The sequence below is a fragment of the Lathyrus oleraceus genome, chromosome 6 (genome assembly GCF_024323335.1).
Source record: "Lathyrus oleraceus cultivar Zhongwan6 chromosome 6, CAAS_Psat_ZW6_1.0, whole genome shotgun sequence".
Taxonomy (NCBI): domain Eukaryota; kingdom Viridiplantae; phylum Streptophyta; class Magnoliopsida; order Fabales; family Fabaceae; genus Lathyrus; species Lathyrus oleraceus.
This window is the reverse complement of record NC_066584.1, coordinates 182,581,297-182,595,953: the sequence shown is the minus strand read 5'-3', so window position 1 is coordinate 182,595,953 and position 14,657 is coordinate 182,581,297.

The following is a 14,657-nucleotide window of genomic DNA, read 5'->3' as shown; positions in this document are numbered from 1 at the left end:
TCCTTTGGATTAGTTTGAGTGTTAGCGGAGAAGGAAGATCCCGCAGTTTGTTTTACAAGTTGACCTACTTGGTTTTCCAAATTCATGATTGCTGCCTCGTTGCTCTTCTGATTTGCCATGGAGGCTTGCATGAATTGTTGGAGAGTGTCTTCTAGCTTTGAATTTCCTCCTTGTGATTGTTGTTCTTGAGAATTTGGGTGTTGATAAGGACTTTGTTGCTGAAAATTTTGGTTATTGAACCTAGATGATTGATAACCTTGATTGATCCTTTGATATGAATTGTTGTTGGGTGGAGGTTTCCTTTGATAGCCTTGATTTTGATTGTTCACATAACTCACTTCTTCTAATGAAGGACAAAACCCGGTTGGATGATCTCCTTGACATAATTCGCAACATGCTACTTGATGTCGAACTTGAGACCCTTGAATTTCCTTCATTTGTTGTGGAAGCTTAGCCATTTATTGAGTAAGCAACTCCACTTGTTGAGAAAGTAGCTTGTTTTGAGCAAGAATGGCATCATTGGTATTTAACTCAAGAACTCCTGGTTTACGTTGTGAAGGACTACGGTCATGTTGACTTTAACGATCATTGAGTGCCATCCGGTCAATAATGACTTTAGCTTCTTCCGCATTCTTTGACATAAGAGAACCACCCGCGGTAGCATCCAAAAGTGTCTGTGAGTTGATTGGAGCCCATTTAGAAAAATATGGATTTGAGTGAGCTCATCAAAACCATGGCCCTTGCATTTTCTCAACATTGACTTGAATCGTTCCCAAGCCTCATTTAGAGACTCATTGCTTCCTTGAGTGAATACCGCAATAGCCGTTTTGGCTTCCATGAATCGGGATTGAGGGAAATATCTTTCTAAGAACTTTTCTTCTAGCAAATTCCAATCCGTCATCACTTTTGGTGCTTGATCAAGGTACCACTCTTTTGCCTTTCCCACTAAGGAGTGTGGGAACATCCTCTTGAATAATGCTTCTTCACCCATTTCATCAATTCCCGTAGAACCCGCAATCTCATAGAAATTGATGAGATGGGTATACGGATCTTCATGGTCCATTTCGGTGAATGGATTTGCATAGAGAAGTTGGAGGATTCCGGTCTTCATCTCCGTATTCCTTCCTCCACGAGCAAATTGAGCATTCCTTCTTGGACTATTAGCGTACATTTCGGTAGGAGTGTCATCCACCATGTTTCCGTCACAAGCCTCTACAACCACTTCTTCGATTTGAACAAGTGCGGGAGTAGATGCTTCTTCTCTCCGGTTCCTCTCTTCGGCTAGTTTCCTTCTTCTTCATGTTTTACTATTGAGCTTTCGAAGTGTTCTTTCAATTTTTGGATCGAATTGAAATTGCTCCTCGGTAGCTTTTCCCCGCATGCACTAGAATCTATACAACTAACAAACCAAGTGAAACACAAGAGTGATAGTAAATACAAAACTTAAAATAATGAATTATTGCAATGCTTGTAATATCGAACACCAATCCCCGACAACGGCGCCAATTTGTTGAAAAGTATATTTTCGGCAAATATTTTAATATCGTATCCACAGAGATTTGTTGTTATTACCGCCGTTCTATAATCTAAATTGTTATAAGTTTAGAAAGTAACCAATTTGTTTTGTTTGAAAAGTTATCTTTTGAGTAAAATGTTACTAAAACAATAAAATAGTTTTAATCAAAGGTAAGAGGCTTGGAAAGATTGGAGTTCACTATTCAAATTGCTTATTATTTCTTATGACAACTATATAGATTTAAGATTATTGATGATGTTCAAGTATCCTATCAATATCATTTATGTCTAAATGATATTGTGATAATCACTATATTAATCTTTAGATGATTTCTCCACCTAACTATTAATATAGCAATCTTTAATGGTTGATACAAAAGAAGAGTAGTGAATAAATCTATTTCTACAACTTATTCACTACTTGAAAATATATTTTATGTCAAGACTTAAATAATATCTTTCAACAACTACTCAAATCTAATATTCAACTGAGGGCAAAAATATCATTCAATACATCAACAATCTTTTATCATATATAAGAGTCAAATGAAATACATAAATAATAGGAATAGCTACTACCTCCAATCTTGACAAAATGGGGTTTAGCTCCTCATCATCATTTTGGAGAGCAAAAGGCAATGGTAAGAAATTTGTTTTTTTCTTACAAAATATCAAAACTATGAATGAATGCATGAACATTTTCCATTCTGTTTTCTTAAAGGGTTGACCTTTCCTAAAATGCTCATTTTCATCTAAAACTAAAAACCCCCTAAAACAGATACAAAATTGTCAAAACACAGCTGGCATTGAAAATAGCACACTTGGCCAAAACAGCTTGCTGGATTCGCAAGGTTCGCGGCGCGAACTGAAGCTACTTCAGCTTCCTTGCCTTGCAAGCTTCATCCAAAGATTCTTCCAAATGTTAATCTTCAAAAATAGGCCTCCAAATTGCATTCAACACTTCTTCCAAATTATGATTATGCATTCTGAAGCTCTCTTGTCCAAAAATTCTACAAAACTAACAAATATGTGAAATAACTACTCAAAACAACATCAATTAAACCTAATTGCATTTATACAAAATAGTGAGAGTAAAAGTGTGTAATTACATCAAAAATTGGTATAAGGGACCAATAAAATTATATAAAAAGTAGTACTAATTGGTCCCTAACAGTCACCCAATAGAGTAGAAACACGATTCCCAATCAAGAAGATCCTAACGGCGTTAACATCAACAAAATCATCAATGTTAGGGAACAAAGCTAGACCATAGATGAGAAATACAAAGATGGCTTCAAAAGCATACATACTATCGGCTTGAGTAAAAACATTAGCTTTACCAATGAGGAACTCATAAGTCAACCCAAAAATACCTCTTTTCTTCACCAAATGAGCATCAATCTCATATTTCCTCAGATGAAGAGTTTCATCTATGATATGAGATATGGGAATCTCCTCCAATCCACTAAAAGGTACCTTGTCAGATACAGGTATTCCAAAGAGATGCGCATACTCCTCTAACATAGGCTCGAGCTGATAATCAGGAAAAGTGAAACACCGGTAGAGAGGATCATAAAACTGAACCAACACACTTAGAAGTCCTTTAACCACATCAGCAGATAACACAGATAAAAGCTTCCCAATACGTTGCTTGAAGTCCAAGGGATCTAATACAAAGGATGACAATATTCTTAGCTATTTCAAATCAGGACTCCTGAAACTATACTTCTTAGTGTTCCTTAGTCCATAATCCATGGTCTGAAAATATTTGCAAACAAGACCTTAGTTCCTTGAAATTTATTTTCTATGATGAATGTCATAATGTGAATGTATGCATGAATGCAACAATCACACACAAGGGATCACACACAAGGCAAGCACAAACAAAGGTCAATGGATGGATCAATTCATCATCAAGATCAACCATCCATTTTGGTGGTTTATGGTTTTCACCTTATCAACACCCAAGTTCCATTGATATTGACAAGACTTGATCGGATTAACCAAGAATCAAAGGGTTTGTTGTGAGTCACGAGCATGGAGTCGGGTTAAGAAGCATCCCAAAGGAGTGTAGTAAGCATAAAAACCTGTAGATCATGTTCTAAAAAGTTCCCAGAGTCTTAATCTCATCTATCAGATATTATAGATTAGGATGACTGACTCATCAACCCATAATATTCTCAAGAGAAACTTGTCTGAATGTAGTATCGTGTAACAACTGTCATCAGGTCTACACCTGAGCAGTCTCCGCACTACGTCCTAAATAGGCCAAGTTGGGTTAAATGTTCTACGGTCCTCAACTTCTCAAACCCTAAATCAAAGAAAATAATGCCTATCCACAAATAACTTGTGTGACATCAGTAACTCCAAAAGGGTCTCCACTGAGTAGATGGATCTCAAGCCAACTTGTTAAGGACTACTCCACACAAGTTGAACATGACTATACCATCCTCCTATCTTAATTGCACTCAAGTTCGGGTTAGAACTTATCTCACCACTCAGAGATCACCAAGCACAACAGATAGATTATATCACACAAACAAATATATAAACATCAAATATACAAATATATACACATAAAGAAGTAGGCTAAACCCACTAAGGACTACTCCCCAGCAGAGTCTCCACTTAATTTCTGTAGCGGTAAATTCATGACCATCAAGCTATGGATAAACTTGACGTTAATAAAACCAGAGTCTCCATCGCGCTTTTATTGTTTCCAAAGGAAAAGGGAAAGGTACGAACAAAACCCCAAGATAAGAAGTTTTCAAATCAACACTAATAAAATTCCAGAGATTATAGGTAAGGGGGTTGGTTACACAAAGGGAAGTTGTTAACACCCAAAGTGTCTTAGGTACTCCTAGGGAGCCTTTTTTTATGTGTGCATGTGTTTTTGGTATAAATGATGTTTGATAAAAATAGAGTGTGGGGATGAGAAAAGAATTCATTGATTATCTTTTTGTGTTTTACAAGACCTTCGGTCTTGTGCCTACGTAGCAACATAAAAATGAGGGATCAAAACCTCGTAGTTCTTGGTAAAAATTTCAAATAAGTTGGTGAATTGATTTTAATAAGAGTTTAAGAAAAAGGGCACAAAAGCCAAAGGTTTGAATGGGGTTGTTAGTTCTTTTTGTCTTTTTGAAATTTAAGTCAATATGGTTAAGTTTATTTACAAATTTGATTTACAAAGAAGTTTGAAAATTCAATGGCATAAGGCCAAGGTTTCTAATTATTAAACAATGTCTAAGTTTGAAATGACAAGCAAAGAAATGTTTTTGAAAAGAGGGAGAGATTTTAAAATTTAAGAAGTGGGAGGAGATAAAGAGGTTATCCTAAGCATAAACTTAAAAGTTAAGGGTTGAAAAGATCTGACCAATGAGATGCAATCCAACAGACAAGAATGTCCTATAGAAACCAATTTCCCTTGGACTTTAATCAAGCAATAATCAATAAGAAATGAACACTATCCAAACATCATGAAGATCAAGGCATCAAATAAATATGGCCACATCCAAGCAAGCAATTTCCATAGCTAGCGGTCTTCTCTGTCTTCCAATGTATCAGATGAAATATTCCTTGACAATTCGGAACAAAGTAGCAGAGACAAGATCAAATTAACAATTAATTACAAACACAAAGTAACAGATGAATTCAAACAAATCCCAAGGCTTGCACCAGATGAAGGCTTGCACCAGATGAAGGCTTAGTTCACAATAGGGTGGTCTCAAAATGTTGGCAATGGCCAAGTTTTTTTTATAGGGAATGTTGCCTAATTCTAAGTCCAAAAGTTCATATCAAGTTCAACAATCAACCATATGTTTTTTAGGGTTTTTGTTATTATTAGGTAATTTAAGGTCCTAAGACCATAAACAAAAACAAAACACACAAACAATATACACAATCACAAGATATGGCTCAAATGAGCAAAGTGAAAATGACATAAACATTAATAAGTTATATGAAATGTAAATGTCAATGAATGATAAATGACTAAAATTTAGATTGCATAAAGTAAATGACTTGAAAGTAAATAAATATTTAACAAGAGTGAGTCAAATGTTAGTCAAGTGTTAGTGGTGTTAGTAATGTTTTTTTAATTGATTAAGCCATTCTTTGGAGAACACTCAACCATTCATTCACAAGTATGAATCCTTAAACCAAGACATATTCCATGAGAAGGGCTCCAACTTGGATAATTCAACAAGTATGCCACTAGCTCTCATGAAAGGAAAAAAGGTCAAGTCTCCACACAATGCCATGAAGAATGGGAGACTTACAATCTCACTTACTAGAATGTTATGCCTTGAGGGTTAAATTTAGCTCTATGTTAAGAAATCGTAATTGGACTTATATAGAAGTCACAACTATCTGAGGTCGGGCAATAAAAATTTAGGTGTTAATGCATGTCAGAGATTTGGTATGAAGAACCAAACTCCTAAAACATACCACACACTAAAACAAAAGATTAAGAGGGAGGGACCTATCTCAATCATACTTGTATTGGTTCATTTTACACAAGGTCATTGATGAACCAATTAGCCTTTAGACATTACAGATTTCATTGGTCAAATGAGGGAATGGAAAAGAATAGGGATGCAAATGAAGAGGGAGGGGAAGATAGAAACACAAATTGATCATGGGAGGAATTTCATCAAATCAAAACCATCCATTCATTTTGGGAGATGGAATGTACATTTCATCAATCCCCTAAATCCAATGGTTTTGATCCAACAAAAGTCAAATAAACCTTGACCAAGGCCCAAACAGAAAGTAAAACATCACAAGACCATAACAATGTCTCAACAATATTTTTAAACATTTAATCAATTAAAAAATCAATTTAAAACTGAATTGAAATACATTTTTATTTGACCAAAATATAAAATCCCTTCAAAACATCAAATAAATGGCCAAGGGATTTATCTTAGGTCAAATAAGGTCAAAGGACCTTAGACAAAAAATTTCACTATTTTTGAAAAGTCATAAGTATTTTTAAACAATTAAAAATATGCATAAAAACATTTAATTCATGAAAAATATTTAAAGATTTTTGGTGAAAGTCCCATATTTTTTGGATAAAAAATGAAATTTCTATGAATTAAACAAAATAAATGGATTAAATGAAAAATCAGAAATTAAAAAGAAATTAGGAAAAACAATGGCCATTAGATCTCCCTGATTAATTGAGGTGGCAGATCTGATGGCCACACGCGTGTTATCCATGGTGGACTCAAGTCAATGCAATGCACGCGTCGTAATTGTAAGACCCCAAATTTGACCCTAAGATCCCTCATGCAATTTTATCATATGCATTAGCATTGTGATCATACTTTAGCATTCTCCTTACCCCTCTTTCATTGGGTTTGTTTTGGGAGAGATCACCAAGCACCATGTGATTGTATCATACTTGTATTTTAGCATTTGACTAACATAAATACCAAAAATATGTCTTTGTATTTGCCTAACTCTTTCGTAGGTAAGGCATGATCATCAAATTTCATCAAGTTCACACCTAGGGTTTGAGAACCTCATGGCTAAAAACACAACCAAGGATTGATCCACAATGTCTCAAAGCATCATATATAAGTCCCAATGATCTCTACATGTTATATTGATCAAGTTTTTTTCAAGAGTTTGTAAGTGATTTGCCTTGGAAACCCTAGTTTGACTGGGTATCTTGAGTAACTTCTCCAACAAGCTATCTCACCAATTGATCAAGTTTTTCAAGGGGAACCTAAAAATTCATCATCTTATGATTACGTGATCTACCATAAGCCTAGAAAGTCAAAATAATTGAAGGTTAGCAAGTTGGTTGATGGTGGTTGGCCAGATGAATTCATCTGATCAAAACTGGGTCCCCTTGGACCCTATCTCATACAATTTTCACCATATGAAAATGATTCCAAGAGAAGCGTTACTCTAAATGACATTCCAAACAACTTTCATGTTGAGACCTACAACTAGTTTTGCTTGGAAAATCATTTTCTATGTTGAAACATTATAGGTCCTTTTGTCTAAACCCAAATATGAAAGTCAACTTCCCAAGGCCATAACTTGCTCAATTTTTATGAGATGAAATATTTCCAAGTTTCACAATCAAATTCAAGATGTTTACTTAAACTTGGATGTTTGGAGTGAGATCCAATTCAACATTTATAAGCATGTGATATGAGGATACATTATAGGTCATTTTTGACCTATACCATTGAACAAGTGATTTTCCTCAACTTCAAAAATGCATAACTCTATCATTCTAAATCCATATGACATGATATTGGTGACCATTTTGAAGGTATTCGAAAGATATACAACTTTGATGAAGACACGTTTCTAATTTGAAGCTCACATAAAAAGTTAAGCAAGATGGAATATTGAGATACATGGCTTGACACTTAGAAAAAATTTCAACATGTTGAAATTTCCAAACTTCCACCTCAAAAGTCACCACGATCCAAGTTCCAAATGAAAAAGTGTCCAACATCAAAAAGTTTTCCCCCTTGATCTAAACTTTCCAAAGAACCTAGTCTCATGCATTTTGGATAAGGATTGATAGGGTTGCGCATGGCTTTAATAGGTTTGCATGATTTGAAGAAATCAAATGCCAAAAATCACATTTCACATTGCCTTGACATCCAAGCCTCATTTGAACTTCAGAATGATTGTACATGGATCAAATTGGATTGCTTCATGGGTTTGTACACACCCATGCAAGCTTGTGCATGAAATGTCCAAATTTAGCAATTTTTCAAGTGTGCAAATATCAGTCCCAATTGCTATAAATATAGGCCCTTGGAGCTCAATTCAAACACACCTTACGCACCAGCTTTGCCACCCAATTGAAACCCTCACCATTCAAAGGAAAACCTTAGAATTTTCAACTTGAAAATTGAGTTTGAATCTCACTGTTTGGAGATTCAGAAACTCCAGGATCCAAAGCTTTGTACCATTGCCAAACATTTCCTGCAAGCTTCTCAAGTGTGATCAGATTAAGTTTGAAGCAAGCAAGATCCATTTCTGCACAACATTGAAGGTAAATTTTAGAAAACTTCATCTCTTTGATTCTCACTCAATTCTCATCAATTCTCTTGGATCTTTGGTTGTCTAAAGTCCTACCAACGTAGGCAAGAAGATTGAGTTGCTTTGAGGTCAAATCATAGCAACTCAGTTGTCATACCTCAAAATTCAACTCCTCATATCTTTTCATATATTTGGAGTTAGTTGAAATTGAAGTCAGATTCGTGCTCTACGCCATTTTTCTTTCAGATCATGTCCTCCTTTTTTATTTTGGTAATGGTTGAGGGTGGACCAGTCCGGTGAGGTCCACTGGAGAAGAAGACCTGAGCTCTGGCTCTGGCGGTGTGTTGGCACGTCTCTAGACCACAGGATCCATTTGAAATGTTTTAATCTTAGGCGTTGGTTTTGATTACCACGTGTGTGGTGCGCTAACTAAGTTCCACCATGGAATGCGCACGCTGATCCACTTGATCTTCCATCTCAATTAATGAGGGAGATCAAGTGGCTCACGTTTTTTTGATTGTTTTATTTTTGTTTTACTTCATTTGCATTTCATTAATTCATATTAATTTTAATATTGATCCAAAAAATATGAGAGTTTCACCAAAAAAAATCAAAAAATGTCCTCTTTCGAATTTTGAATTAAAATTATTCTTTGGATCATTATTAATATTTTTCAAGATTTTTTTGATTTTGTGATTATTTTTTAATTGTTTAAAAATACTTTTAAGTCTTTAAAATTTTCTGAAATATTTTCTCCAAGATCCTGTGACCTTGTTTGACCTATGATAAACCTCATGGCAATTTCTTTGGTATTTTGATGAGGTTTTAGGAATTTAACAAACCATATTTAATTTAAATGCATTATTTTAGTATTTTTAAATTGAATAAATGTCAAATAATTGTGTAGACCTCTTGTGATGGTTTGTGTATGTTTGACTTGTGTTTTGTTGGGCCTTGGTCAAGGTTGATTTGACTTTGCTAGGTTAATATCATTGGATTTAGGGGATTGATGGAATATACATTCCATCTCCCAAAATGAATGAATGATATTAATTTGGTAAAAGTCCTCCTTTGACCAATTTGAGTTATGATCCATTCTCCTCCCTCTTCATCTAATTCCCCTTCTTTATGCATTCATTTCATTTGGCCTATGACATCTCAAAATCCTAAGGCTAGTTGATTGCAAAATCAACATAAGTATGGATGAGATTAGGCCACCTCTTTTGCATATTCTTTTTGTGTGTGGTATGTTTCATGATCATAGTCCATTATGCTATGTCTCTAACATGCATTAGCACCAAAATTCTATTTCCCGACCTCAAATAGTTGTGACTTCTACATAAGTCCAATTACGATTGCTTAACATATCGCTAAATATTTGACACAAAAAGGAATAGCATTCTAGTTAGTGAGATTGTAAGTTCCCCCACTTTCATGGTATAGTGTGGAAACTTGGCCTTTTTTCCTTCCTTTGGAAGATGTCTTGGTTCAAGAATCCATGCTTGTGATAAGTGAGTTGAGTGTTCTCAAATGAATGACTTAAAACAAAACAAAAAGCAAAAGAAAAACAATACTAACTTCTAACTCATTAACAACTAACATTTAATTTCAAGCCATTTACTTTAATGCCATTTAATTTCAAGTCTATATTCATTTGCCATTATTCATACCATTCTAATTGTTTATATTAATACCTTTTCACTTTGTCCATTTGGACCATATTGTGTGATATATCTTGTTTGTGTATATTTTGTCTGTTTGTGTGGTCTTTAACCATTAATGTACATAATAACAACAAAAAACCCTAAAAAAACTTTTGTGTGGACTGTTGACTTGATCTTGGACAATTGGACTTAGAGTTTTAGGAAACATTCCTATGCTAAAGGACTTGGCCAATGCCATTTTTTTCAAAACCAAGTGCTTGCAATTTGAAACTTCATCTGATACATCTTTGAAGATCCCTTTGAGTTCATCTGCAACATGATCATTATGAAGGTGTTATTTTGAACCTGTGACTTGTGGAATTCATCTGCTACATGGCAAAATTTGAAGAAGATCATGGAGTGGCTAAGGCTTGGATGGGGCTATCTTTATTTGATACCTTGCTCTTCAAGATTTATATTGTATTCATTGTTTGTGGCTTGATTCTAATATCCAAGGGAATTTGGGGTTTCTATAAGACATTCTTGTCTATTGGATTGCTACCCATTGGTCAGATCTTTTCAACTCTTAACTTTTAATTTTGTGCATAGGATTAGTCTCTTCATTTCCTCCTCACTTCTTTAATTCCAAAATCTCTTCCTCCTTTTAAAAATTCTTCTTTGCTTGAACTAGTTTTGTTCTAAACTTTGACCACTTTGCAAACTAGAAACTTTGGCCTTATGCCATTACATTTTCAAACTTCTTTTCTTAATCAAACTTGTAAATAAACTTAATTATACTTTGTAGCAGGGTATTCGTTACCTTTAGATTTATTGACTAAATCAAAAGTAAACCATACAAGTCGAGTCCCCACCGCACTTCTATTTATCCAAAGGAAAGGTTAGAAAGCGAACAAAAACCGAGAAGTTTTATCGAATCAAAAACTAATAAAAATGTCAGAGATTGGGGTAAGGGGGTTGGTTATGCAATGGGAAGGTTTTAAGTACCCAAAACATCCTAGGTACTCCTCGGGAGCCCTTTTCACACTTGTTGTAAGGTTGGTATTTTTGTGAAAAAATCGTTTGTGCAAAGATGATTGGGGAGATGAGAAAGAGAATATACAAGTTATTTACAATTTTTGTGTTTGAATGGATAAACCCATTGCCTACGTACCATCTTAAAAAATATTAGGATCAAAACCTCGTAGTTCGGGGTAAAAATCTCAAAATAAGTTGGTGAATTGATTGGTCCAAAAGCCTTAAGGTCTTTTGTTATCCAAGGTAGAAAACTCAACCTAAAACCAAAAATCCACCATGTGAGGATAGCTTCAACATGCTAGTGAGGGGTTAACCCTATAATAAGCATGGAAGACTCATTGTCCATCACTAAGGATATAGGTGAGTATTATATCTACCTCAAGGATAACTCAAACCTAACAGCTAAAGGTTATGAAAAGTTTTTGATAAGAAGTGGCCATTGAAACCACAAAATATTTGAATGAGTTATATTTACCAACGAAAAGTATTTATAAAACATGGTCAAAGTTGACTTAAAGATTCAATTCAAAATAAGTGTTATGAAAAGAAAGTTTTAAAATCAAAAGCATAATGCTTAGGTTTCTAGTGTTTGAAAACAAATGTTAATGTTTGCACAAAAGTTTTGGCTTGGGTTAGAGTGGAGGGAAGAAGAAGAATGGCTAAGTCCTAAACATACAAGAGATGAAGGATAAGAAACAAGACCACACATGGAGTTCCTTTCTTGAGATCATATTGATGATCCAAGTAGCTCTCGTCCTTTGGAATAAGCAAGCAAATAAGTGTACACTCAAGCAATCAATCAATCAAGCAAAGCTCTTAGGAATCTTCGAATGGCTCTTGTATCTCTCACTTTAGAACCACATGACAATGGTTCTTCAATTTGGCTCAAATAGGAATCCCCTAGCACAAAAGAACACACATCAAAAGGTTCCATGAAGAAAATCAAGAATGGACAAGAGTGAGTTTAGAGATTTGGTCCTTCTAATCCATCTTTAACATTAAAGCCTTTTACTCCATTTTGCATAGGGAATGTCCTAGAATCTAACTCCTTTTAGTCCATTTTTTGCATTTGGTCCACAACAATCAAAACAAAACACAAGTACAATAATATATACACAATTATGTGCTCAAGTGAGCAAAAGGCAATTGCATTAACATAAACATGTGCTCAAATGAGCAAAGGGCAAGAGCAAACGAATAATGTGTATAAGAATAGTAAATTGCATAAATGTAAAGTGCAAGAATTAAATGTTAATGGTTAATGGTTAGTGTTAGAGTTAGTGTGCCATAAGGCAATTTAGCACTATTGTAGCGGGGTATTCGTTACCATTAGACATATTGACTAAATCTACGGTAAACCATACAAGTCGAATCGCCACCGCACTTCTATTTATCCAAAGGAATGGTTAGAAAGCGAACAAAAACCTAAAAGTTTTATCGAATCAAAAACTAGTTAAAATGTCATAGATCGGGGTAAGGGGGTTGGTTATGCAATGGAAAGGTTTTAAGCACCAAAAACATCCTAGGTACTTCTAGGGAGCCCTTTTCACACTTGTTGTAAGGTTGGTATTTTGTGAAAATTTGTTTGTGCAAACATGATTGAAGAGATGAGAAGAGAATATACAAGTTTATTTACAATTTGTGTTTGGATGGATAAACCCATTGCCTACGTACCATCTTGAAAAAGATTAGGATCAAAACCTCGTAGTTCGAGGTAAAAATCTTAAAATGAGTTGGTGAATTGATTGGTCCAAAAGCCTTAAGGTCTTTTGTTATCCAAGGGAGAAAACTCAACCTAAAACCACAAATCCACCATGTGAGGATAGATTCAACATGCTTGTGAGGGGTTAACCCTATAATAAGCCTGGAAGACTCATTGTCCATCACTAAGGATATAGGTGAGTATTACATCTACCTCAAGGATAACTCAAACCTAATAGCTAAAGGTTATGAAAAGTTTGATTAAGAGAGTGGCGATTGAAACCACAAAAAGTTATTTAAATGAGTGATATTTACCAATGAAAAGTATTTACAAAATATGGTCAAAGTTGATTTAAAGATTCAATTCAAAATAAGTGTTATGAAAAGAAAGTTTGAAAATCAAAAGCATAAGGCTTAGGTTTCTAGTGTTTGAAAAAATGTTAAATGTTTGGACAAAAAGTTTTGGCTTAGGTTAGAGTGGAGGGAAGAAGAAGAATGGCTAAAGTCCTAATCATACAAGAGATGAGGGATAAGAAACAAGACCGCAAATGGAGTTCCTCTCTTGAGATCATATTGATGATCCAAGTAGCTCCCATCCTTTGGAATATGCAAGCAAAATAAGTGTAAGCTCCAGCAATCAACATAATCAAACAAGCTTCTTAGAAGATCCCCAATGTCTCTTGTATCTTTCACTTTGGATGAACATGGCAATGGTTCTTCAATTTGAGTTCTCACTGGATTCCCTAGCACAAAAGCACACACATCAAAGAGTCTTATGAAGTAAATTAAGAATGGACAAGAATGAGTTTAGAGGTTTGGTCCTTCTAATCTATCTTCACCATTAAGGTCCTTTTACTACAATTTGCATAGGGAATGTCCTAGAAACTAAGTCCATTTGTCCATTTCTTTGCATTTGGTTCATAACAATCAAAACAACACAAGCACAATAATATGTACACAATTATGTGCTCAAGTGCGCAAAAGGCAAATTGCATTAACATAAACATGTGCTCAAATGAGCAAAGTAAAAAGCAAATGAATAATATGTACAAGAATAGTAAATTGCATAAATGTAAAGTGCAAGAAGTAAATGTTAATGGTTAATGGTTAATGTTAGTAGTTAGTGTGCCATAAGGCAAATTTAGCGCTATGTTAAGCAATCGTAATTGGACTTATGTAGAAGTTACAACTATCTGAGGCCGGTCAATAATAATGTAGGCAACAACACAAGTTAGAGGTCTTGATTAGTGAATCAAACTCCAAGAACTTGCCATGCCAAAAAGAAAATGAGAAATGATCTTGTATTGATTTAGGTTCTTTTCATGATTTAGGAAGCACCATATCCTTAATGCAAAGCCATTCACTTGATCTATGATCAAGATGAATTAGATTTGAATCAAGGAAGAGTAAACCTCCCTAATCAATGCTAACCACCAATCCTTAACTCATTGATCAAAAAAGAAAAAGAAGAAGGAGAAGAAGAAGATGAAGAATTAAAGTGCATTAATGGAAATGGTATGTATTAATACACAAGCATTGACCAAAGATAGAGAAGATCAAGGTCAAACAATAGAAAGTAGAAGCAAAATGAAGATTAGAAGTTAAGAAACAAATAAAATATTTTTGGCATTTTTTAATATTTAAAATAAAACTTGAATTAAAATAATAAAAGAAAGGTCAAACTTCAAATTCACTTCAAATCAACTTTGAAAAGTCCAAGTGAATTATCCCAAGTTCAACAAGGTC